We start from the raw sequence: 27,126 nt of genomic DNA on the forward strand, positions 1-27,126 counted from the left end.
ACTGCACAATCTTAGATTTAGAAAATATCTCAGAAGTCATTTATATTTAATCAGAATGTTTTTCTTTTTTTAAAAAAAATACTTATTAATTTAAAACTAAATACAAAAATAAGAAAAAACAAAATAGAAACAGAAAGGCAAAAAAGGAAACAATAAAGAAAGACAGCGATACAGAGCAGAACATTGCCATGTGCCCAATAGAATGTCAGGGAGAATTCAAAATAGGTAACAATAAATTTCCATTTCAAGAAAGCATATGTAATAATAGAACACATTATATTCATGACTATCCATTTTTTCTTCACTTCTTGTAGATTATGCTTCTGTTCTCTGCTGTACACTTTTTATTTTATTTTATTCTTTTTTTCTCCCCTTTCATCCCCCCTTCCCTACCTCTCCCATACTGACTACAGTTAATTGGTTAGGGGTATATATATTTATATTTTATATATGTTTATTTTTATACATATCTATACACATACATTTATATATTTACATATATAAATATATTCACACCCATTCATAGACATATATCTATATCCACACATTTCTACATTTACATGCATACACATAGACATATACACATATACATTTGCATTTACATATGCAAATGTGCATCTAAAGCAATATTAATATGATTGACATATAATGTAGATTTCTCTTTTGACTGAATTTTTAAGTTTAACTTTGTCTGAGATCAATGATTACTAGCTTATTTTTTCTAATAAATTCTACTCCTAATCTATGTTACAGTGTTTGTGTATATCTTTTTTTTTATCCCTGCTAACTCTTCTACTATAATTCTACTCTTTAAGTTAGCTTGCTATTACTTAACCTTCCAACCTCTTCCATTTCCCAATAAATCCCTCCCTTATGTTTCCCCTCCCTTTTTATCCCATATTTATTTACTTTATCTCACTCCCATTAATCTAAACACTCTTCTGTAATTCCACCTTATCCCATATTATTTGTTCCTTCTCATAATTTCCTAAATTCCTGACAAGTAGTTATCCAGACTGTCCTTGACGATCCCCAATGAAAGGAAACCCATTAGAAAGGTATGTGCAAAAATGTTTGTGGCAGCCCTTTTTGTAGTGTCAAGAAACTGAAAACTGAATGGATGCCCATCAATTGGAAAATGGCTGAATAAGTTATGGTTTATGCATGTTATGGAATATTATTGTTCTGTAAGAAATGACCAACAGGATGATTTCAGAGACACTTGGAGAGACTTGCATGAACTGATGCTAAGTGAAATGAGCAAAACCAGGAGATCATTATACACGGCAACAACAAAACTATATAATGATCATTTCTGATAGATGTGGCTCTCTTCAACAATGAGATGATTCAAACTAGTTCCAATTCTTCAGGGACGAAGAGAGGACTATGGGAAATGGGTGTGGTTCACAACATAGCATTTTCCCTCTTTCTGTTATTGTTTGTTTGCTTTTTGTTTTCCTTCTCAGGTTTTTTTTTTCTTCTTGATCTTGATCTTGATCTAAATTTTCTTGCGCAGCAAGATAACTGTATAAATGTGTATACACATATACATATGTATACACATATATGTTAAATTAACATATATTTTAACATATTTAACCTATATTAGACCACCTGCCATCTAGGCAATGGGGTGGGGGAAAGGAGGGGAAAATTTGGAATAGAAGGTTTTGCAAGGGTCAGTGTTGAAAAATTAGCTATGCATATGTTTTGTAAATAAAAAGCTTTAATAAAAATTTAAAAAAAAGAAAGGAAACCCATTAGCTTTCCAGAGAAAGGCAACCTTTTCCACTTTTGGACAGATCTAATTATCATATCTTATGGAGACAAAAATCTCCCTCTCTGAAAGACTATTTTTTAGGACTACCAGAACAAGCCTAGTTCTTCTGCCCTCTGAAAAATATGATAGCAGAAATTATGGGATAAATAGAGTTCACCCCAAAGGTAAGATATTTCTTCTCATTAAAATTGGCCTAACAGCCTAGCTTATTAAGATTCTTTTGAATCCTAACTTTTATCCAATGTATTTTTTGTCCATTTTAGATTGACTTCATCTTCATAACTGATCAGATATCACCTTTGCCTTCATTCATTGATAAAAATGTTGAACAGAACATATGAACAAATCCCTGGAATACTCTATGGAGATCTTCCTTCAAAGTGACTGGCACACTAAAGACTTTGGGGCTCTGATTGGTCAATTATTAATGAATTTACTTAATGGTATTCTCATCAAGCCTGTTTCTCTTCAGATTGTTCATAAGGAGAGCGTAAGAGGCTTTGTTAAATGCTTTCCTAAAATATTCTGTCTAACCAGATTCTCTTGATGTAATGATCAGCCCACAAATCAGTAAGTTTAAACAGAAGAACAAGGAGTGGGCAATGAACTGGGAATCAAAAATGTTGAATTTGAATCTCAACTCAGATATTCAATATTTATATGCCCCTAAGCAAATCATATGCTCTCCTTTACTAAATCTCTTCCTCTATTTTTCATTATTATAGCTTTTTATTGACAAAACATATGCATGGGTAATTTTTCAACATTGACCCTTGCAAAAACTTCTATTCCAACTTTTCCCCTCCTTCCCTCCACACCCTCCCCTAGTTGGCAGGTAGTCCCATACATGTTAAACATGTTAAAGTATATGTTAAATACAATATATGTATACATATTTATACAGTTATCTCGTTGCACAAGAAAAATAGGATTTAGAAAGAAGGTAAAAATAACCTGGGAAGAAAAACAAAAATGCAAGCAAACAACAACAGAAAGAGTGTAAATGCTATGTTGTGGTCAACACTCATTTCCCATTGTTCTTTCGCTGGCTGTAGTTGGTTCTGTTCATCACTGATCAATTGGAACTGATTTGGACCCTCTCATTATTGAAGAAAGACACATCCATCAGAACTGATCCTCATACATTATTGTTGTTGAAGTATATAATGATCTCCTGGTTCTGCTCATTTCACTCAGCATCAGTTCATATAAGTCTCTCCAAGCCTCTCTGTATTCATCCTGCTGGTCATTTCTTACAGAACAATAATATTCCATAGCTTTCATATATCACAATTTACTCAGCCATTCTCTAATTGATGGGCATCCACTCAGTTTCCAGTTTCTGGCCACTACAAAGAGGGCTGCCACAAACATTTTGGCACATACAGGTCCCTTTCCCTTCTTTATGATCTCTTTGGGATATAAGCCCAGTAGTAACACTGCTGGATCAAAGGGTATGCACAGTTTGATAACTTTTGGGGCATATTTCCAGATTGCTCTCCAGAATGGTTGGATTCGTTCACAACTCCACCAACAATGTATTAGTGTCCCAGTTTTCCCGCATCCCCTCCAATATTAATCATTATGTTTTACTATCATTTTAGCCAATATGACAGGTATGTAGTGATATCTCAGAGTTGTCTTAATTTGCATTTCTCTGATTAATAGTGATTTGGAGCACCTTTTCATATGAGTAGAAATAATTTCAATTTCATCATCCAAAAATTGTCTGTTCATATCCTTTGACTATCAATTGGAAAATGGCTTGTAAATCTCTTCCTCTTTCTCAAATAAGGGGTTTGATGAGAGGATCATACTAATAACCCACATTTCGATTGTGTTTTGAAGCTTATTAAAAACTTTTGAAACTGGAAAATAGTCAACTAGGCATTGACCAACATCTAACTCCCTATACCAAAATAAAATCAAAATGGGTTTATAATTTAGACACAAAAGATGATACTATCAGCAAATTAGAAGAACAAGGAATAGTCTACCTCTCAATTCTGTGAAAAGGGGAGGAATTTATGACCAAAGAAGAATTAGAAAATATTATGAAATGCAAAATGAATAATTTTCATTATATTAAATTTAAAAGGTTTTATACAAAACAAACTAATGTAGCCAAGATTAGAAAGGAAACAAAACTAGAGGAAAAAATTTACATCCCAGGGTACTGATAAAGACCTCATTTCTAAAATATATAGAGAATTAGCTCAAATTTATAAGAATGTAAGCCATTCTCCAATTGATAAATGATTTAAGTATATAAAGACAATTTTCAGATGAAGAAATTAAAACCATTTCTAGTCAAATGAAAAAATGCTCTAAATCACTATTGATTAGAGAAATGCAAATTAAAGCAACTCTGAGATACCAATACACATCTCTCAGATTAGATAAGATAAAAGGAAAAGATAATGTTAAATGTTGGCAGGGATGTGAGAAAACTGTGACACGAATACATTTTTGGTGTTGTGAACTGATCTGAATGGTTGCAACAGAATGGTTGCATTATGGAGAACAATTTGGAACTATACCCAAAGTGCTATCAAACTGCTATTTGATCCAGCAGTGTTTCTACTGGCTCTATATCCCAAAGAGATCATAAAAAAAAAAAAAAAAAAAAAAAAAAAAAAAAAAAAAAAAAAAAGGATAAGGACCCACATGTGCAAAAATGTTTGTAGCAGTCCTTTTTGTAACAGCAAGGAACTGGAAACTGAGTGGATGGCCCATCAATGAGGGAATGACTAAATAAGTTATGGTATATGAATGTAATGGAATATTATTGTTCTATATGAAATGATCATCAGGATATTTCAGAAAGGCTTGGAGAGACTTGCATAAACTGATGCTAAGTGAATAGAACCAAGAGAACACTGCACATACACAGCAACAATTAGATTAGTGATCAAGTGTGATGGACTTGGATTTTTTCAACAATGAAGTGATCCAAGACTTGTAAAAGAGCTATTCACATGCAGACAGAAAACTATAGAGACTAACTGTGGATCAAAGCATAGTATTTTCAGCTTTTTTTGTTGTTTGTTTGCCGTGTGTTTTTTTCTTTCTGGGATATTTTCCCCCTTTTGAACTGATTTTTCTTGCACAGCATGAAGAATAAGGAAATATCTTTAGAAGAACTGTCATGTTTAACCTATATTGGATTGCTTGCTATCTAGGGGAGGGAGGAGAATGAGAGAAAGGGAGAAAATTTTGGAACACAAGATTTTGCAAAGGTGAATGTTAAAAGCTATCTTTGTACATATTTGGAGAAATAAAAAGCTATCATTTTTTAAAAAGCTAAAACCAAAAAAAAAAAAAAAAAAAAAAAAAAAGCTATCTTTGGTTCCCCTTTGAAAGATATAGTCAGTCAATAAGCATTTATTAAGTACCAGAATGTGTGCCAGAAACTGTTCTAAGTGCTGGCATACAAAGAAAGGCAAATTAAAACTTCCCTGAGGTATCACCATACAACTCTCAAATTGGCTGTGATGAAAGGAAAAGATACCTGCTTTCAAGAATTTCACCGTATAATGGGAGAGGTAATATGAAAATAGCAATGTACAAGTAAGATATATACAGGAAAAATCAGAGCTAATCAACAGAGGGAAGATATTATCATAAAAAGGCATCAGGAAACAGGGATTTAACAGGAACTTGAAGGCAGTCAAGGAAGATAGGATACAGAGATAAGGGGGGAGGGGGCGGAGAGAATCTGCCATGTAAACAAGGAGGACTACCACTGAAAAGGTATGGAATTGGAAGATGGGAGTGTGAGAACTGGATGAGGATTTAGCTTCCACAGAGTTACAAGATGAAAACTAAAGAAATGCAGAGAAACAAAACTTAAATCAGGAAAAAAAAATTAAACTGAAACTTACAAAATGAAACCTAAAGATTAGGCTGATATGGAACAAAGGAATTGAAATTTATACAGGGAAACCATAAATTAGAATAAGAAACAGGCTATTAGATGTAATGATGGGTGGGGACTCAGACTCATGTTGGAGAATTAGATGCCCCAGATAGGTTATAACCTCTATAATACCCAATCAATGAGAAATAGAGGAGGGTCTTGAGTTTAAGAGGAGGAGGGAGAGCCAGGTACAAAAAAGACACATTTTAGAGATTTTAAGGTTCCTGCTTCTGGACTCCTGATCTTACAAGATCATGAATAAAAATCCTTTTCTGGCTTCATTAGCAAATCTGTAGAGTTCTTGGTAAGACAGGAGAAAAAGTAAGGAGTGTCACTGGATTTTAGATAAAGCCCACAAAGGAGAGTAAAGTCTAAAAACAATAGAAAGGTAGGAAAGGGCTAGGTTATAAAAAGCTTTGAGCACCAAATAGAGGATTTTACATTTAATCCTATAGGTGATATTGAGCCATTAGAGTTTATTGAATAAAGAGGGAGGGAGAGCAATAGCATCAGATCTGTGCTTTGGGAAAATTAATTTGCCAGCTGAGTGTAAGATGGAATTGTGTTGGGAGAGATCTGAGGCAGGGAAATCAACCCAAACTTTATTATTTCATTTTACTAATAAGAAAAGTGAAGTCCAGCAAGATTGCTCAACAACCTGAGATCATATTGCTATTAAGATTCTTTAAATCAATAAAGGTTCCTTAATTCCAGGTCTGGTGTTCTTTCCACTATACCTCTTCAATCCAGATTGAAGGTATCATCCATCACCAAATCCTGTGGTTCTAGGAGATTTCTAAGATAAAGAGATCCTATGATAAGAAGATTAAGTATTAACAAGGTTCTGAGGAGGAAACAATAGGACTTGGAAGTAGTGGACTGGGAACGGTTCCTGGAGGAGGCAAAACTTAGAAAAATAGTGTTTTGTGTATGTATGCTTTGGGGCGGCTGCTTTTCTAGCTTCAAGGGCAGTGTGAGATGGTGATTTGGTTTCTCCACAGAGTTATGAAAAATTGAATTGGAGAAAGAAAACAAATTAGGAAATTGAAACCTAAGAAATAGGATGTCCTTCCCATAAGGAAGGACATTAAAGAATAGAATCAGAGGTAGAAGTTTTAGATTTGAACAGGAACCCTCTGGAAAGAATGTAAGAATATAAGCTCCTTGGAAGCAAGGACTGGCTTTTGAATCAAGAGTGGTGGTCTTAGAATTGAAAAGGAAAGAATATAAGATTCTTGGGGGCAGGGACTGGGTATATAATGAGGGATAGAGATTCACATTTTGTAACTTCTGTAACAATACAATTAATGAGGAATCGGATGGGGGAGGTACTTAGGCTTCTGAATAGGAAATAAAACACTATATTTGTTTCTACTAATCTAGACACTTATTCATGCAAGAATGTAAAATAAAATCTTTCTTGCATTCATCAATGAGTCGGTGAAGTTCTGGTAAGATATTTTGTTTCTTATAGGCAGCACCATTAAGTAATGTGTGTGTGTAGGGGGAAAAATCAGAAAGTTGAGTACTTCCTCCAGCATCACTTTAGAAAAAAGGGCTTCATACACATCCCCCACCCACCTACCCAACAACACACACACATACACACACACACACACACACACACACACACACATATACACACACACATACACATACATCCCTCTCCTGGGAATTACCCTCTGCTGCATATTTGGCTATACTTCTTTCCTAATCAGATTTCCCCTTGGGGGTAAAAAAGATTTCACTGCAGCCATCCCTGAAAGCATTCTCCCCTCCCCTGAACTCTTGTAATCCTTAGTTTCATTTAAAATTTAACTCTAATATGACCTTCTACCTGCAGTTTTTCTTGATGTCTATCATCAATAACTATTTTTTGATATTTATTTTGTACATAATTTATAATTACTTATATGTGTACATTTCCTCCTCCAACAAAATATAAAGCTCTTTGAAGACAGGAACCACTATATTTTTGTCTTCATATTCCTGATGTTTGATATATAATGAGCACTTAATAAATATTTGTTGATGAATTAATTAAGTTACAGAAAGGGCATATTGCAAAAATTAATTTTTTTTAAAAGGTGAAAAGGTTTGTGACCTGGCTCTGTCATTTACTAGTCAGGCATAGTCTCTCTATCATATTTATTTCTTGACCAGCAGGATGAATACAGAGAGGATTGGCGAGACTTACATGAACTGATGCTGAGTGAAATGAGCAGAACCATTATATACTTCAACAACGATACTGTATGAAGATGTATTCTGATGGAAGTGGATTTCTTCAACAAAGAGAAGATCTAACTTAGTTTTAATTGATCAAGGATGGATAGAAGCAGCTACACTCAAAGAAAAAACACTAGGAAATGAATGTAAACTGTTTGCATTTTTGTTTTTCTTCCCGGTTTATTTATACCCTCTGAATCCAATTCTCCCTATGCAACAAGAGAACTGTTTGGTTCTGCACACATATATTGTATCTAGGACACACTGTGATATATTTAACTTGTATAGGACTGCTTGCCATCTGGGAGAGGGGGTGAAGGGAGGGAGGGGAGAAATCACAACAGAAGTGAGTGCAAGGGAAAATGTTGTAAAAAAAAAAAAAAAAAACAAAAACAAAAACAAAACTACCCAGGCATGGGTTCTGTCAATAAAAAGTTATAATAAAAAAAATAATATTTATTTCCTTTAACATAAGATCCTGAAATCATAGTATTTGGAGATAGATGTTGTTTCTGTAAGACTCAAGTTTCCTTATTTGTAAAATTGAGGGAGGAAGATTTGAACTGTATGGTCTTTAAAAGCTCTCCTAGCTTTGCTATTCTGTGATTTGGGGTACTAAATCATTTTGTAATGTGTATTTCTCTGTCTCCCCTCCTACCCCTTTCCCTTTTCTTTTTTTTTAAGTCTTTTAAATATCAAATCAATTTGTTCAGCTTCAAAGGGGTGATTAAAACCCCTACAAACCACAGAGCCAACACAAATTTGAATTTGAATCTCTGAAGCACATTAGTCAATAGCCTTTGCCTGAAATCCTTCCGGCACTCATAAGAATGCCTGGCTTTTATCAGCCTCCTTCCAGATCAATATGTGGGATTTTAACCATACATATTACTACAGGGAGAAAGTGCCTGGAAAACCGGGGAAAAGAGATTTAGACCAAGAAGCAGCCAAGGTGCCTCAGAATCTCTTACCAACTATATAAATGGTAACTAGGTATGGGTCAAGACAAGCCATGGACTTTTTCTGTCTCAGAAACAAGAACATGTGACCCTGGACAAGTCACTTAACCCAATTGTCTTGCGAAAAAGAAAAAGAAAAGAAATAATAACAGGTTAATTGTCGGGACATCTAGCATACATTGCAGGTAATTGCCAGCTCTGCTCTATGTCCAGCTACTACTAAAGTCTCAAGTTGGTGCCATGGAAAAGGCATCAACACAAACAAAAACTATGCAGTTAAAATTAGAAAGGAAAGAAGTAAGTGGAGTGGGGAGAGGAACAGCAAGAAATATCTTTTCAACAAGTTTCTCTGATAAAAGAGCTTATCCAAAGGTTTATAATAAATTGATTCAAATTTATAAGAATAAGAGTCATTCCCCAATTATTAAATGATCAAAAGACATGACCCGGCAGTTTTCAAAGAAAGAAATCCAAAATGCTTCAAATAATTGATAATTAGAGAAAGACAAATTAAAGCAACTCTGCAATTCCATCTAATGCTCATTAAAATGGCAGAAGTGACAGAGGAAGGAAGGAAGGAAGGAAAGAAGGAAGGAAGGAAGGAAGGAAGGAAGGAAGGAAGGAAGGAAGGAAGGAAGGAAGGAAGGAAGGAAGGAAGGAAGGAGGAAGAAGCCCATCTAGCTATTATCAGGCAGAACCAAGTCCCAGACTATCCTCTTTGTATAAAATGATTTGTAAGATTCTATCCCTCAAACCTCTGGGTATCTTTAAACAATCTTTCAGATACTGATTAGCATATCTTTAGACAGATCACCTGGTCTACCAAGCATATTTCATCTGGCTCCTTCTTGATCTTTCCCTCTGAGCTTCTTGGTACTTTTATTCCCACTGAGAAAACCCCAAGCTTGTATTTTTTCCATAAAAGATGTTCCCAAGATGGAGAGCTTTGTTAAATCCTTTCCAGGACAGCCTGCTATGAGGTAGCTCTCTCTCCCTTATAATGTCTTTCCTTTAATGACATCTTTCTCCTTACTATAACTAACTCTGGTTTATCTGCTAAACTCCACTGTGGATTTAACCTGCCCATCAATGGCATACTCATGGTATATTCCTTTAATGGATTCTTCCAACCTCATTTCCTTTAATATTTATATTTGCCACTCCTCTTCATTTTGTCTGTAACCTCTTCTAAATAAACCTACCTTTTGGCAAAGAGAATGGCCATTCTGAAGTTGTCACATTTATTTCAAACTAGGAATTAATTCCTGACTTCATCAGGAAGGAGGGAAGGAAAGAAGGAAGAAGGAAAAATGACAGATGTTGAAATTGTGAAGAAATAGATATATTAATGTATAGTTAGTGGAGATGTTTCCAACCATTTAGGAAAGCAGGTAAGAACTATGTCTCCAAAGTAAATATGGCCCAGCATTATCATTAACATGCCTATATTCCAAAAATATATCAGAAAAAGAACATATGAATGTAATGCTATATTATTGTATTTTATGAAATGATGAAAAATCAAATGGGGGTTGTGGGGAAGGGGAAGTAGGATGAAGACATTGTGGACTTGAAATAGATTTAAAAACCAATTTTTTAAAAATGAATTTTTTAATTGAAAAATGGACTGTTTTAGAGAGATCTGGAAAAATCTGTATGACCTGACACAATGAAGTATGCAGAACTAAGAGAACCGTTTATATAAATAATAATATTATGAAGAAAAACAACTTGAAATACTTAATCCTAATCAATACAGTAACCAACCACTATTTCAGGATGAAGGATACTACCTGCCTCTTCACAGAAAGGTAATAGATTTAAAATATAGAATGAGATAGATAATTTTGAACACAACCAATGCAAAAATTTGTTTTACTTTATTATGTAGATTTGTATATTTGAGGCAGCTACATGATACAGTGGACAGAGAGCACCTAACTTGGAATCAATAAGTCCTGAATTCAAATCTAGATTCAGATTCTTACTAGCTGTGTGACTCTGGACAAGTCATTTAACCTCTTCTTCAGATTCCTCATCTGTAGAATGGAGATAATAAAAGCAAGTATTGCCCAAGATTGTTGAGAGGATCAAATGAGATAATATTTGTAGAGTACTTAATATATATAGTGTCTGGAATATAGTAGACATTTGATAAATTTCCTTACTTTTTTCCTTCTTTAAATCACATTTCTGAAAACTGGGTCTCTTGCTCCCTTCAGCTTTAGTACAACAGATTTTGACCCTATGTAAATTTTATATTTTAGAGTTAAAAATCTATAACTATGCATCTTCTTGAAACATGCAGTGGTAGCTAGAACTGTGAGCTAGGAACCAAGAAGACTCATCTTCCTGAGTTCCTGAGACACTTGATAGTTAGATGTGTGATATTGGGCAAGACACTTAACCCTGTTTGTCTCAGTTTCATCATCATAAAATAAGCTAGAGAAGAAAGGCAATTTACTTTAGCACCTTTGCCAAGAAAAATCCCCAAGTGGACAACAATAACAACTTTATTAAATGGATATTTAGTTGTAATATATAATGAGGCTGAACAAATTCCTATGAAGGTGAAGGACGCTATTTTCTTCTCTACACATCCCAAAACAGAGATTCTGGAAAGATGAACTCAGACTTTAAGTGGTAACTTCTACTATTCCCACTGAATTAATGGGAAAAATTCAAATGAAGATAGCCTAGCTGTATTAGACCTAAAACTGTATTATAAAGCAGTGGTCAGCAAAGCCATTTGGTATTGGCCAAGAAAAAATAGTAGTGGATCAGTAGAATAGGTTAAGTTCACAAGACACAATAGTCAATGACTATAGTAATCTAATATTTGCTAAATCTAAAGACTCCAGCTTCTGGAAAAAAAAAATTACATCCAAGAGTTCTAACAAAGGCCCCATTTCTAAAATATATAGAGAATTGACTCAGATTTATAAAAATACAAGCTATTCTCCAATTGATAAATGGTTAAAGGATGTGAACAATTTTCAGATGAAGAAATTAAAGCCATTTCTAGTCGAATGAAAAAAATGCTCTAAATAACTATTGATTAGAGAAATGCAAGTTAAGACAGCTCCAAGGTACCACTTTACACCTCTTGGATTGGCTAAGATAGGAAAAGACAATGATAAATATTGGCAGGGATGAGGGAAAACTGGGACACTAATACATTGTTGTGGACTGATCTAATCATTATGGAGAGTAATTTGGAACTATGCCCAAAGGGCTGTCAAACTATGCATACCCTTTGATCCAGCAGTGTTTCTATTGGGTCTGTATCCTAAAGACATCTTAAAGAAGGGAAAGGGATCTCTATATGCAAAAATGTTTGTGGCAACCCTTTTAATAGTGGCAAGAAACTGGAAGCTGAGTGTATGCTCATCAACTGGAGAATGGCTGAATAAGTTATGGTATGAATGTTATGGAATATTATTGTTCTGTAAGAAATGACCAACAGGATGATTTCAGAGAGGCTTGGAGAGACTTACATGAACTGATGCTAAGTGAATGAGTAGAAGCAGGAGATCATTGTACACAGTAGCAACAAGATTATGTGATGATCCACCATGATGGACTTGGCTCTTTTCAACAAAGAGGTGATTCAGGCCAGCTCCAATGGTCTTGTGATTAAAAGAGCCATCTGCACCCAGAGAGAGAACTAAGGGGACTGAATGTGGATTACATCATAGTATTTTCATTTTTTTATTGTTATTTGCTTGCATTTTGTTTTCTTTCTCATTCTTTTCCTTTTTGATTTGATTTTTCTTGTGCATGATAATTGTGGAAATATGTATAAAACAACTGCACATGTTTTACATATATTAGATTACTTACCATCTAGGGAAGGGGATAGGGAGAAGGGAGGGATTTTTTTTTTTTTTTTGCAACACAAAGTTTTACAAAGGTGAATGTAGAAAATTATCTATGCATATGTTTTAAAATAAAAAGCTTTAATTAAAAAAAAAAAAAAAAAACAAGGTGAAATCCAAGCCCTCATAAGAAATTAATTAAAGATATCAATGGAGGCTTCAAAAAAAAATTCCTGTGCCAGTTCTGAGATTCTAGTGAAACCTATCCTTCTCCATACTAGATAGGATTTCAATTCAAAGCAAATCAATTAAATAAACTTTAATAACTATTTTGTACAAAGCCTTGTACTGGGTTCTTGGGGAGATGTAATGTTTAGCACAGTTCCAACCTTCTAGGAACTTGCACAAGACACACATTTATCATACAATATCTTCTTTTATGGATTAAAAAAAACAGTGGCAGCACAAAGTAATAGACAGAGAACAGAATTTAAGGTCAGGAAAATCTGGGTTCAAGTTCTCCTAACAAATTCTAACATTGTGAATATAATCAAGTTACCTAATCTCTCCACGGGAAAATTTCCAAAATTACAAGTTATAGCAGAGTTTCTATCTTTATTGGAAGAGGAAGTTTCCATATCAGGAATTCAACATAATGATAAAATTAGAGGTTCATACTAGTTTGTGTGTGTGTGTGTGTGTGTGTGTGTAAAGGGGGAAAGAGACAGAGACAGACAAAAACAGAAACAGAGAGTTAAAGACAGAAAGAGATAGAAACATAGAGACAGAGATAGAGACAGACACACAGGAACACAGAGAGAGACAGAAAGAAAGAGAGAATATGTTAAATATGTTTTTTAAAAAGTACAAATTGCTATCTTTGTGTCTGAGGGGTAAGAAATTCATTAATTTTTAAATCAAGGAAGACTTCCTGGATAAGGGTATGTTTGAATTGGGTTTTGAAAGGTAAGAATTCAATGGGAGAATTAGGACAGGGAAAACATTCCAAAGGTATGAAGGTGGGAGAAGAAAGAGCATCAACAGTAGGCAGATTGACTTTGTCTGGAAAAGAAGGTACTTAAAGGGAAATAATATGAAATGAGCCTGATGAACCTTCCCTTCATGAAGCTTTCTCTGATCCTACTTCCTACCTCTTCTAAAAGATCACTCCCATCCTGAAATCTCCACAGTGTTTTGTCTGGGCCTCCCCTTTGTGCTTGTTAAAGAACTGCTAAATCATAGAACTAGAAGGGACATTGGCAATCTTTATTTAAGTCTCACCCCCTTCATTTTATAGATGTTTCCCACTTTGGGCCTTAGTTTTCCCATGTATAAAATGAAGAGGGTGAGACTTGAAGATTGCTAAGATACCTTCTAGCTCCCTGATGTGGCAGTTCTTTAACAAGCCCTGACATAAGTTTACTAAAAATATCATGGGATCTAATTCTTAAGATTCTTTCTAAAGAGGTAGATTATTTAAATTCTATTCACTTGCAAATCAAGACATCACCTTCCTGATGTCTTTGGTCCTGTTTAAGAACAAAGGACAAAAATCATCCCTACTGAGTAAAACTACTCAACTCTTATCTTGCTTTTATTTTTACTACAGGTTAGAAGGCTCTTCAGATGAAAAACAGAAGCAATTGACATTGCTTGAATTGAAATCCAAGATAAGTAAAGGGCTGGGAAAAGACCACAGCTAGAATAATGGAAATATAGGAAAAATCAGGAAGCTAAGCAACTAGGAAAAGTTGAAGAAGATATTATTATTCGAAGAAAAATAAGATCTAAATCTGCAATTCATGACCCCAAGTTTACCAAGACTCTGCATGTATGATGATCTTATTAAGATCAGTTTCCTTTTTCTTAGCTCTTTTTTTTTCCTAAAGATCCTCCAGGAAATTTTTCTAATAGACTGAAGTGAAGGTATAGTTCTTGTCTCTATTTCTACAAATATAGATAAATAAGATCTCAAGGACAGCTCTTTTGGGGGAATATTTTGTTTTCTTTCACTTTAAAAGTGGCCACTGTTGGGTCTGACTATTTCATAAGGTAGCACATCCAAATGGGAAATGAGACAGTATTTCATCCCACAAAAAGAAAAGAAGAAGAAGAAGAAGAAGAAGAAGAAGAAGAAGAAGAAGAAGAAGAAGAAGAAGAAGAAGAAGATCCAAGTGATATACAATATCTCTAAACAAGATTCAAGAAAAAAAATGTAGCACCCAAAATAACATATCAATTTCTCCTGAAAGAATATGTAATTTGAAACAAAACTTTGACATCTTAATGGGTTCCTCTATCCCATTAAGTCTGACCCAGTTCTTCCATGTTTGTGATACTAGCCATCTTTTACACAAATGTTGAAATGTGCTTTCCCTTGGGCTTGTATTAGCCATACAATTCATTAGCTTTTCTCTCCAAGTAAGACATTGCCCCAAAACTATGAAAGATACAGACTATATCATGAAATCCCCTTCTCCCTTTGGAAGACCTGATCCACAAAGTCTTTAACTTAGGAAGTCACAAACTTGAACCACAACATAAGCCAACTTCCAAAGCTGGCACTGTCCAGGAAGACATCCTTTCTCTGACTAAAATGATTTCAGGATCTTACTACCTAAGGAATTGAAAATATCTCTCTTTGGCACAGGTGTTGGCAATCACAATGATAGCTCAGTTATCATGCCAGGATTCAAAACTTGCCCCACGATTTTCTGCCATAAGTCACCATCTCCTTAATTACTCCTAAGAGTAAGAGTTGGAAGAGGCATGGACATAGAACACAAGAGGAATAGACATTGTATGGACACAGATTTCCATCAACCCATCCAGAAACTGAATTTATTTGGATACATATTCTCAAAGTTGGAAGAAGAAGAGAAAAAGAAAACAGAAGGATAATGACACAGGTAGAGACAGATGGAAACAAAGAGATTTGATGCTATACCTTGACTGCAGAGAGGGATGGCTCCTCAGATAAGAATCCAACCCTTTAGTCATGAATCACAGGCAAGATCATTTTGAGCTTCCAGTAGCATGCTAGTGGATAAACTTACCTTCCATACAGAAGTAACCCAGAGATTCTTCCAAACAAAAGGTTGATGTGATAATCAAATGAAGGGTTTTGTAAGTCCTTTGCAAAAATTTAATGCAGATATCAACTATTATGATGATCACCACCTTTTTATTGAGTTTAGGAAAAACATTGACTTCTTGGAAGATTTCCATAAGAAAGACAGACTAGACTTTGCCCTGCTTCCTCCCAAAGGACAGAGCCAGGAGTGGTGGGAGGAAGTAGCAGTTTTCAACTTAAATAAAGTTGATATATGAAACTTGTTAATGATTGGAGCATGCCAATAATAAAGTGAGCTTCCTGCAGAGATGGTGAAATTCTTGGCACTAGAGGTTCTCAATTTTCAAATAAAAATTAGTTTACTATTATATTGGGGATGCCTAGATGGCCTCCGAAATTCTTTCATCTCTGTGATTTTATAGACTTGTGATGTCGTGCTCAATATCATTCTACATCTAATGATGAATCAACATTTATTAAATTCCTTCTATATGCTAAGAACTTGGCTACAAAAAGAGGCAAAAGGTAATTTCTGTTCTCAAAGAGATTATAATCTAATCCACATCTCATACATACTCATTTGAGTGATGGGTTAAGGGGAGACTTCCATTTTAAAATAATACAGTACTACCTACCATCCCAGCGTGGTTTAGAATTGTGAATTTCCCTTTATATCAATTGTGAATCTGTTAAACTTTAAAATAATGGAAAGAGATCAGATTACTGAGACAGAAGACCTGGGTTCAAATTCTGTCTCAGATATTTACTGTCTTTGGTCAGGTTACTTAAGTTCTCTAGGTCTTAGTTCCTTCATCTGTAAAATAAGAGGTTTAGACTAAATAGTTTCTAAAATCCCTTCCAATATTGAATCTGTTATCTTATAGTCCTCTGGGAAGAAACTCTCTGGAGGGAAATGTGTCTCAGAAAAACTATTTAAAGATATGGACCGAGTCACAGAAAGCATTTCAAATGACCGTGTCCATCTCTAGGGATGGAGACTGAAGCTGTGATTTCATTGGCTTAGGGAGTTCCCAGGTAAGGAAGTTCCTTCTACTCTCATGCAACCATGCAATTTGGCATAGTCTCTGCAGCTTACTCCCCCACTCTTAGAAAGTTACCTAGAAAAGTCACCCAGCCCATATGTGTCAGAACTTGAGTTCTCCCTGACAACTTCTCTATTTACTGTACAATTCTGCCTTCCTCTCTTTAGGTACTTACAAATATATTTCTTCCCAATAAGATAACCAGAGACCTCATGACACAATTTCCCTTAATAAATATTTGCTTAAATGACCAATAAGGAACAAGCTAACTCATCTATAACTCAGTTTTCTGACATGTGTACATGAACATTAGTTTGACTCCAGAATCTCCCACTATTCTCAACCATTCTAGGAAGTAAAAATAATGAAAAATGTCTTTATAAATATCACTCAGGCAAGCCTGTCTGATCACAAATAAAATAATGCCTCCTGAATGTAATGTCTCCTTAGAAGATTTTGATTATGTGAATGACCAAAATGCTTTCCAAAGTCATTCTGAGTCTTTTGTAATCATCTGTTTACAGGCCTGATCGTTATTTCTAATTTTCTCAGGAACAATTGCTTGCTGGGTAGAGTGGGCCTATGAGTTCACCATTTATCACACAGGCTTTTGCTACTGGCAGCATGGCTGGGCAGGCGACCAGCCCGCCTGGAATGGAGATGCAAGTGATCAATAGAGTAGATTCATTTCCATCAATAACTGCAAATGGTAAGATTTATAACACTGAGCTCTGAGATGCTGCATGACTTAATTGGCTGCCCATTGATAAGCGACATGCTGGGTAGGTGTGAGTCTGGGTGTGGGGAGATGCTAGAGATGACATTGCTCATTATTGGGGCATCAGTTAACTGTTCTGGAAACTGGAAAGCTAACTGGAAAGTTTACTGGCCTGGGAGGACTAATCCAGGTTCTATTACTGTTTTGCTATGCAATTCCAGAGCAGTAACTTTGCCTTTCTGGACCTCAGTAGATCCCTTCATAAAGAGGAAGAGAAACTAAGAAGCCTCAAGAGTCCATTTGAATTCTATCATACCTGCTATGTTCAATGATTGTACTAGTCCTTAGGACAATCCTTCCTCCTCACAGAATTACCACTACATAGATAACAGGGGAGACTGCTGCTTACACTGGAATACTACAAATAAAGCCCTCTCTCTCTGACTTGAAAGTACCTGCTCTTCTATCCTAGAAAATGGACCCTAAAATCTTAGATGAATTAGTTAGCGGAATCAAGAAAACAATACTCAAAGTGACTAGAAGAATATAAATTAAAAAAACAACAAAACATTTGATTCTGAGTTCTATGAAATTATAATTACCAACAAAAGATATGAACAGACAATTTTCAGATGATGAAATTGAAACTATTTCTACTCATATGAAAAGTTGCTCCAAATCATTATTGATCAGAGAAATACACATTAAGACAACTCTGAGATACCACTACATACCTGTCAGATTGGCTAAGATGACAGGAAAAAATAATGATGAATATTGGAGGGGATGCAGGAAAACTAGGACACTGATGCATTGTTGGTGGAGCTGTGCATGGATCAACCATTCTGGGGAGCAATTTGGAACTATGTCCAAAAAGTTATCAAACTATGAATATCCTTTGATCCAGCAGTGTTACTACTGGGCTTATACCCCAAAGGGATATTAAAGAAGGGAAAGGGACCTGTATGTGCCAAAATGTTTGTGGCAACCCTGTTTGTAGTGGCCAGAAACTGGAAATTGAATGGATGCACACTAATTGGAGATTGGCTGAGTAAATTATGGTATATTAATGTTATGGAATATTATTGTTCTGTAAGAAATGACCAGCAGGTTGAATACAGAGAGGCTTGGAGAGACTTACATGAACTGATGCTGAGTGAAATGAGCAGAACCAGAAGAGCATTATACACTTCAACAACAATACTATATGAGGATCAATTCTGATGGATGTGGGCTCTCTTCAGCAATGAGAGGATCCATTTCAGTTCCAATTGATCAATGATGAATAGAACCAACTACACCCAGTGAAAAAACACTGGGAAATGAGTGTGGACTGCTTGCATTTTTGTTTTTATTCCCAGGTTATTTTTATCTTTCTGAATCTGATTTTTCTTGTGCAACAAGAGAACTGTATAAATATGTACACACATATTGTATTTTACATATATTTTAACATGTTTAACATGTATGAGACTGCCTGCCATCTAGGTAAGGGGGTGGAGGGAAGGAAAGGAAAAGTTGGAACAGAAGTGATTGCAAGGGTCAGTATTGAAAAATTACTCATAAAACTGGGACACTGATACATTGTTGGTGGAATTGTGAATACATCCAGCCAATCTGAGAACAATTTAGAACTATGCTCAAAAACTTATCAAACTGTGTATACCCTTTGATCTAGCAGTGTTACTACTGGGCTTATATCCCAAAGAGATATTAAAGAAGGGAAAGGGACCTGTATGTGCAAGAATGTTTGTGGCAGCCCTCTTTGTAGTGGCCAGAAACTGGAAACTGAGTGGACGCCCATCAATTGGAGAATGGCTGAATAAATTGTGGTATATGAATATTATGGAATATTATTGTTCTGTAAGAAATGACCAGCAAGAAGATTTCAGAAAAGCCTGGAGAGACCTACATGAACTGATGCTGAGTGAAATGATCAGGACCAGAAGATTATTATATACTTCAATAACAATACTATATGGTGATCAATTCTGATGGATGTGGCCATCTTCAACAATGAGATAAACCAAATCAGTTCCAATAGAGTAGCAATGAACTGAACCAGCTACACCCAAGGAAAGAACTCTGGGAGATGACTATGAACCACTACATAGAATTCCCAATCCCTCTATTTTTGTCCACCTACATTTTTGATTTCCTTCACAGGCTAATTGTACATTATTTCAAAGTCCGACTCTTTTTATACAGCAAAATAACTGTTTGGACTTGTATACATATATTGTATTTAACTTATACTTTAACATATTTAACATGTATTGGTCAACCTGCCATCTGGGGGAAGGGGTGGGGGGAAGAAGGGAAAAAGTTGGAACAAAAGGATTTGCAACTGTCAATGCTGAATATTTACTTATGCATATATCTTGTAAACAAAAAGCTATAATAATAAAAAAAATTAAAAAGGAAATAAAATAAAAATTACCCATGCATCTGTTCTGTCAATAAAAAGCTATATATAAAAAAGAAATTATAATGACCAAGTTTGATTGCAGGGAAGAAATGAGGAGTTACTTTCCTCTGTCTTTTGTAAAAGTGGAAGAGTATGGACTTCTTCCCTCCCACACCCCAAGTGCTTATTCTTTTTTGTAGGAGATGACTTTCTGGGTAGGTGAAAGGGGTGTGTGTGTGTGTGTGTGTGTGTATAACACACACACATATGTAAGAGATGTAAAAAACAAAATTTATCAATGGAAATTAATTTTTAAAAAAGAAAGAAAAACATCTTTAAGCATTAAAGAATTGCTTATCCAGAGCAGATGGGTGGTACAATGGATAGCTCACCAGGCCTCCAAGTCAGGAGGTCCTGAATTCAAATCTCAGATAGTTGACACTTAACAACTGTTTGACTTTGGACAAGTCATTTAACCCCAATTGCCTCATGTCCCACTTCACCCCCCCAAAAAAAAAGAATTGCCTATCCCTCCTCTCCCACTCTTTTAAAATACAACCCCAAACTATGATATTAAACAAAAGGTGTCAATAAAAATATTTAGAAAATGCAATTCCATCTCCTATTCCCACCCTAGTATAATACATTTGATCCCTAATAGAAAGAATCAGACAGAGAAAACTGGGAGCTTAGGGAGAAGACTCCAAGAAGACTCTGTCCTCAATGAGCCCATTGCTGAAGGAGAGAGACTCTTTGTTCCTGAATCATCTCAGGAAGGAGACTTGTCCGTGATCCACAGGCCTTCTAGTCTGAAGAGTTTCCGATCTAAAGTAGTGGGCTTGAAAAAGTGGAAGGAATGTGCTGAAGTACCTCAGGAAAGCAATCTAATGGGGAAATCACTGTCACTATTATTACCCATATTCTATTTGCTAAGCATCTATAGTGGTTGTGTGTGAGTTAGCAGTGAGGAGCAATGGGTAAAGAGGAAGACTCTAAAATAGGGAGATTTTAAAAAAAAAATAGGGAAGACAGCTAAGATAGGGAGATAAAAAAAAAAATAAAATGTCAGAAGAACACAGCATGTGAGAAGAAATAGATGAGTGAGACAGAGCCCTGAAAGCTGGGATGGTCAAGGAAGGTTTCAGGACAAAATCTGAGTCTAGATGGGTAGATATGATTTAAACAAGCATAGAATGGTGGTGAGACATTTTTATCAGAAGCACTGATATGAAAAAGATAGTGGGTTTGTATATATCCAAGGACCTCCTCCCTAATTTTCTCTTCCCCCTCCCCTAATTATGGCCATACCTGCAGAGAAGCTGCATGGTGTATTGGAAAGAGATCCAGGCTCTGATTCTAGCAAGATCTGAATTCAGCTTCTTCCTTTGACTGATTGACTGTATGCCTTTGGGTAGCTAGGTGACACCTTAGTGTGCAGAGCCAGGCGGAGTCAGGAACTCCTCTCCCTGAATTCAAATCTAGTCTCAGACCTTGGACAAGTCACTTAAGCCTGTTTGCCTCAGTTCTTCATCTGTAAAATAAGCTGGAAAAAATGGCCAACTATTCCAGTAACTTTGCCAAGAAAACCCCAAATAAAAACTTAGACATGACTGAACAGCAAAAATGATGACTATATGACCTTGGACAAGGCATTGATTGCTTAGTATTCAAGAAAGCTCTCTAAAACTATAAAAGCTGAAGTCGAGTTGCTCTTCTAAATTGGGAAGAGGATGCTTCTTCACTAGGAGCTCTCTCCATGGATGAATTCAGTTTCAGGTTAACCATTAATCACCTCCTAACAAAACCAGCATTTCTCCCCTCCTGTCCTACCCTTACTATTATATTCATTTCTTTGCTTTCAATACAGGATGGCTTGTTGAAGGAAGGACACTATGAAAATGTAACAAGGATGAGGGGACATGTGTTCCAGTCCTGACCTTGACACTATCTACCTGTGTGACCTTGGATAAGTTCCTATGCCATTCTAAGACATTCACCATTTATAAAATAGGGACACTACACCCTGTGTACTATCTTTTTTCAGAAGTTGTCATGAGAGAAGTGCCTTGTAAACTATAAAGTTCTACAGAAACATGACCTGTTATTATTAATAATAACTCACTATTTCATCTACCTCAAGGATCTGTGATTTCATCTATTTGAGTACTCCGTTGCTGACGCATTTCACAGTCCTTCCATACCTTAATAGGGCATGCTCCACATGGTGTTCTGGCCAAAAGAATTCATCTTGTGGTGACCCACTTTCTGGTATGAGCTTCTCTGCATTTAGTTGGGCTGGTCCTGGAGTACACAGTTCATTGCTGGCTCTCACTTCAAGTTTTTCAAGCTCCCAAAGACCTGCCAGAGCTTGGATTCCACTGGTTCAGGTTCCCTCCATATTACATTAAAGGAATTCATCAGTGGAGGGAAAAACCTGCTTAGCTCTCTGAACTTTTAGAAGGTGAAGTTATAAAATGGATAGGTTTGGGAGGAGAGTGATGAGGGAGGGAATGAGTATTATGGTAGGGTAGAGAGAGGATTGGATTATAATCTTAAATGTCCATAGCTAGAAAGGACCTCAGAAGGATCCACAGGATCATAGATTTGGAATTGAAATGGATCCAATTCAGTGTCTTCATTATTCAGAAGAGAAAACTGAGGTTCAAAAAGAGACTGTAATTTGCTTGCTACACAATTAATATACAGATAGTTTTTAAACTCAGGTCTTCAAAATCAAAATTCAATGTTCATTTCATAGTAATACTAGGCATCAGCTAAGGGATTTCAGTTCTTCAATCCATCCTTCACTTATGTACAAACATAATTTTCCAGATTTACAATTCTGGTTATGCCCATTATTTAAGGGGCCTCTGAAAATAATAGTTTTTCTTTGTCCTTTTGAAAATGTTTATGTTATGGACAATATGCAATTTGGGATATTTGTCTATGTATTGGGTATTTTAAACCAAACTGATTTGTATCAATATAGATCATGATAAATATCTGTTTAGGATTTATCAAAACTTTGATTAATGGAATTTGTTATTGGAAAAATAGTTGAATGACTATTAAACCCTGACTAGGTCATCTATTACTATGTGTTTAAGATTTGGGATGGAAATTGTTAAAACTGTAACTATTGCTGTTATGTTTCAGAGATTTTTAGGAAACTCTACTGCATTAGTCTGTTATATATAGGAATTTTGATTCATTCTTGGGATTTATATGTGGAATGGTTATTTGATGAGAAAAAAAGGAAGAAAGAGATAGGAAATTGGGGAAACTGATGGATTTTTCTCAAAATACCTGAAAGAATGGGAATCCCTAGCTCCTATTCACTTTTCTTTAGGTACTTCTGCCCATTCAAAAATCTTCTGTGGTTTCTTACTGGTAAAACATAAATTACTTTATTCCTCACAATCTGGAGCTCACCAACTTCTTCAGACCTTTTCCCATTTTCCTCTTAGTACTCTATGTTCCAATACTCATTGATCTGTAATGCCAGAGAAACTGAGGCAAAATAGAGATTAGAGAGTTTTTAATAATGTATTTGAAAGGGAGAGATTTACTGGGAACAAATGTATCCATGGTTTCATCCCAGGACTGAATGAGACTATTGTCTCCAAGAATCCAGCAACGAATGTTGGATACAAAGATTCTTTTATAGGGTAACAAAAATGATGGCATAATGGGGGCAGGCACCTGGGATGGGGATGACATAATGGGGGAAGACACTGGAGAGGGAGAGGCACCTGATATTCTAATGATGTTTAAGGTATAATGTCTTTATCTTATCAAACATTCTGATGATTAAAAGAGAAGGGTGGTGTTGCAGGATTACAATTAGGAACTGAGGCAAAACAATTTGGGGAAATTGGGTCAGGAAAATTAAGGAAATTTAATCAGGACAATAAAAGGGAACTGTGGCACAACATTCCATACTTTCTCTCTTCTGACTATTCAAATCATTAAATTACCTTCCTCTAGATACCTGGAAGATCTGGCCCCATAATTTTGACCAACCCTATGTGAAGCAAATAAACCAAAATAAAGCTAGAAAAATGCAAGGACTTATAGGAAGGACAAGTCTCTCCCTGATAACCCCAGAGTTAATCAGCAATACAAAGGCTCCCTGTTGCAAGCATGTCAACTCCTCTGCAGTTCCAGAGCACCTTAACCAGAGAATCAAGTTTGAGATGGACAGTTCACTGTGAGTTAGGTAGTCTGCAGTCATTTGTGCATTTAACTCAGCCTCTGCTTCTAGAACAGCAGGGCTCAAGACCATTCAGAGGGGCAACCCTCTCCAGGGGAGAAGGGTGAGGCTTGGAGTAGCTCCATCTGTCTTAGCCCAGAGGAACAGACAGGGCTGCAGAAAGGATCCAGATTTCTGAGAAGATTATGCACAGTTAGACCAGGGCAGGCAAACCCTGAACTTTTAGAGGCCTGATACCAAACTGCAAAGTCCTTTGAGAATGCTGAAATACTAATTAAGGAACTGGGGTAACAGGAGTGGAGAAACAGATCAGAGGGACTGCTAGTCCCAAGACAGATGTCTCATTTCTGGTCGTTTCTAAAAAGTAATCTCAAAAACTGAGTCTGCCAGGGCAATTCCAACAGAATATGGGATTTCAGAGTTAAAGCACAACCAGCAAATCATAGTCCAGTAAATTTAAGCAAGGGGTTAAAAAAAAAAAAAGAAAAGGACTGTTTAAAGGATTTCCAATTCAATCTGAACTAGTGAGATAGGAGGTGGAGCAGAAGTGCTTAAAGAAAAGTGAATAGGAACTAGGGATTCCCATTCTTTCAGGTATTTTGAGAAAAATCCAGCAGTTTCCCCAATTTCCTATCTCTTTCTTCCTTTTTTTCTCACAGAAATGAATTATCAAATAACCATTCCATATATAAATCCCAAGAATGAATCAAAATTCCAATATATAACAGACTAATACAGTAGAGTTTCCTAAAAATCCCTCAAACATAACAGCAATAGTTACAGTTTTAACAATTTCCATCCCAAATCTTAAACACATAGTAATAGATGATCTAGTCAGGGTTTAATAGTCATTCAACTATTTTTCCAGTAACAAATTCCATTAATCAAAGTTTTGATAAATCCTAAACAGATATTTATCATGACCTATATTGATACAAATCAGTTTGGTTTAAAATACCCAATACATAGACAAATATCCCAGATTGCATATTGTCCATAACATAAACATTTTCAAAAGGACAAAGAAAAACTATTATTTTCAGAGGCCCCTTAAATAATGGGCATAACCTCAAGATATAACCAATACAATCAAATAAAATTTATATAGAATAGCCTAATACCACATATGAGAATCTGAAAGATTCTTTAAAATATCAGTTAAACTTTTAGAAATAACCCTACCAAATTATGGATCACATTTATGACCATATTCCTTAATCAAGGAAACCATCATGTATCTAAAAAAACAAATATTCAGTCAATTAACCAAGCCACTGCAGAAAGTGACTGGAACACACTTAGTGAGGGGCAAGGGCGGGGGGGAGGTTGGAAGAAAGGATTCCACATGGCCATCCTTCCCCCCACTCCACCTCCAAAGAGGCAGGGGGGAGGGAAGGTGAACTAAACTGCACCCCTGGACAAAAGATTCTCTCCTGTTTCCCACTCAGTTTTCTCCATACAGAAAACCTTCCATTAAAAACTTTCCTCTGTACTTAACTCTTCTCTTCCCTTAGCTACAAACAATTCCCAAACCTCCATTGCTAAAGTAGTCAACAGCAGTGAGGGGGAAGGGTAATTTTAATCTTCATCTTTGAAGATGAAATATCCTTTCCCATTTCTCCCTCTCCCACCTCTTCTTTTCTCCTCCCAAATACTTTCCCAAATACTTTCTTTTACTCCCTAAAATCATCCAAAACTTTAAATGCTCCTAAAAATCAATCCTTCATAAATCACCTTTATTCACATGTCCAGCAAAGCTGGATTTAAAGCATAACTTATAATATTATAATATAATAAACTACCCAATGTGTTTCAGAAGATAACATATTTTACTTAATTAGAGGCATGTGACCCTTTTCAGACAAGTTAACAGAATTTCACTTTAACAAGCCATTGTTCTTAAGATCTTATACTCAAAGACAAAATCTAGCCTGCATAGGCAACAGTGAAATTATTCCCCACAACTTAAAAACTGCCCAAAAGAATACTCCGAACAAATCTGGCATGCAAAAGCAATAGTAATTTCAGAATCATCCTAAAATTTCTAATCAAATGTTTTCTCCTGCCTGAGTATCAATCAGATATGGTTTTGCAATAGATTAAAAAGTTTAAAATCACAAGCAAATTTTTATACTGAGCACAGTTGCAACATTGAAATAACCAATTCTTAATCATTGTTCCTAAACCTTTAGCAGAGCTCTTTAACCAAAGTCATACAGAACACAGAACACAAATCACAGAGACTACACAATTACAACATTAAACAAAACATTTAACACATATAACCAGATAGTGCCCAAAAAGGTGCTCAGAATCAGATCAGACCAGATGTGTCTTAGAAAACACCCAAAACAGAGGGGATCATCCAGTGTCCTTGAATGATACCCTTCTGAGAATGTAACGCCTGTCAACATTCTATTATTCTGAGAATCCAGGTGCTAGCACAGACAGACAGAACAGGTAAACAGATCAGATTATGTCCTAAAACATCCAGACTTACTCTCCAGTAGCTGAAACGGAGTGTCCATCATCGGGCATGGTTGTGGCTAATAACTGCTCTCTTTCCCATAGACTATGGAGAAATCCCAGAGGGCCAACCTCTCCAGGCAAGGACTCAGATCTCTCCAGCTGCCCCAAGGCCCAAGGTGAATACCCGAAGATCTCTAATCTATACTCCCATTCTCAGTTTCTAATGTCTCAGTGGAACCTCCAAAATATAATGCTGGAGAAACTGAGGGAAGATAGAGATTAGAGAACTTTCAATAATTTATTTGAAAGGGAGAGATTTACTGGGACCAAATGGATCCATGGTTTGGTCCCAGGTCTGAATGAGACTATTGTCTCCAAGAATCCAGCAACGTATGTTGGAGACAAAGATTCTTTTATAGGGTAACAAAGAACAGTGACATAATGGGGATAGGCACCTGGGATGGGGATGACCTAATGGGGGGAGGCACTGGAGAG

The 27,126-nt window shown here is 35.9% G+C and overlaps 1 long non-coding RNA gene across 1 annotated transcript in view; it reads right to left on the reverse strand.

Moving 5' to 3' along the window:
• Positions 1–26,925, reverse strand: part of LOC116421617 — a 188,107-nt gene extending 161,182 nt beyond the window's left edge. The window contains exon 1 of the long non-coding RNA XR_004232079.1: positions 26,663–26,925. This is a non-coding gene — a long non-coding RNA (uncharacterized LOC116421617). The remainder of the gene's footprint in view (positions 1–26,662) is intronic.
• Between the last annotated feature and the right edge of the window lie 201 nt (positions 26,926–27,126).

This window comes from Sarcophilus harrisii, chromosome 2 (assembly GCF_902635505.1).
Source record: "Sarcophilus harrisii chromosome 2, mSarHar1.11, whole genome shotgun sequence".
In the NCBI taxonomy this organism is placed as follows: Eukaryota; Metazoa; Chordata; class Mammalia; order Dasyuromorphia; family Dasyuridae; genus Sarcophilus; species Sarcophilus harrisii.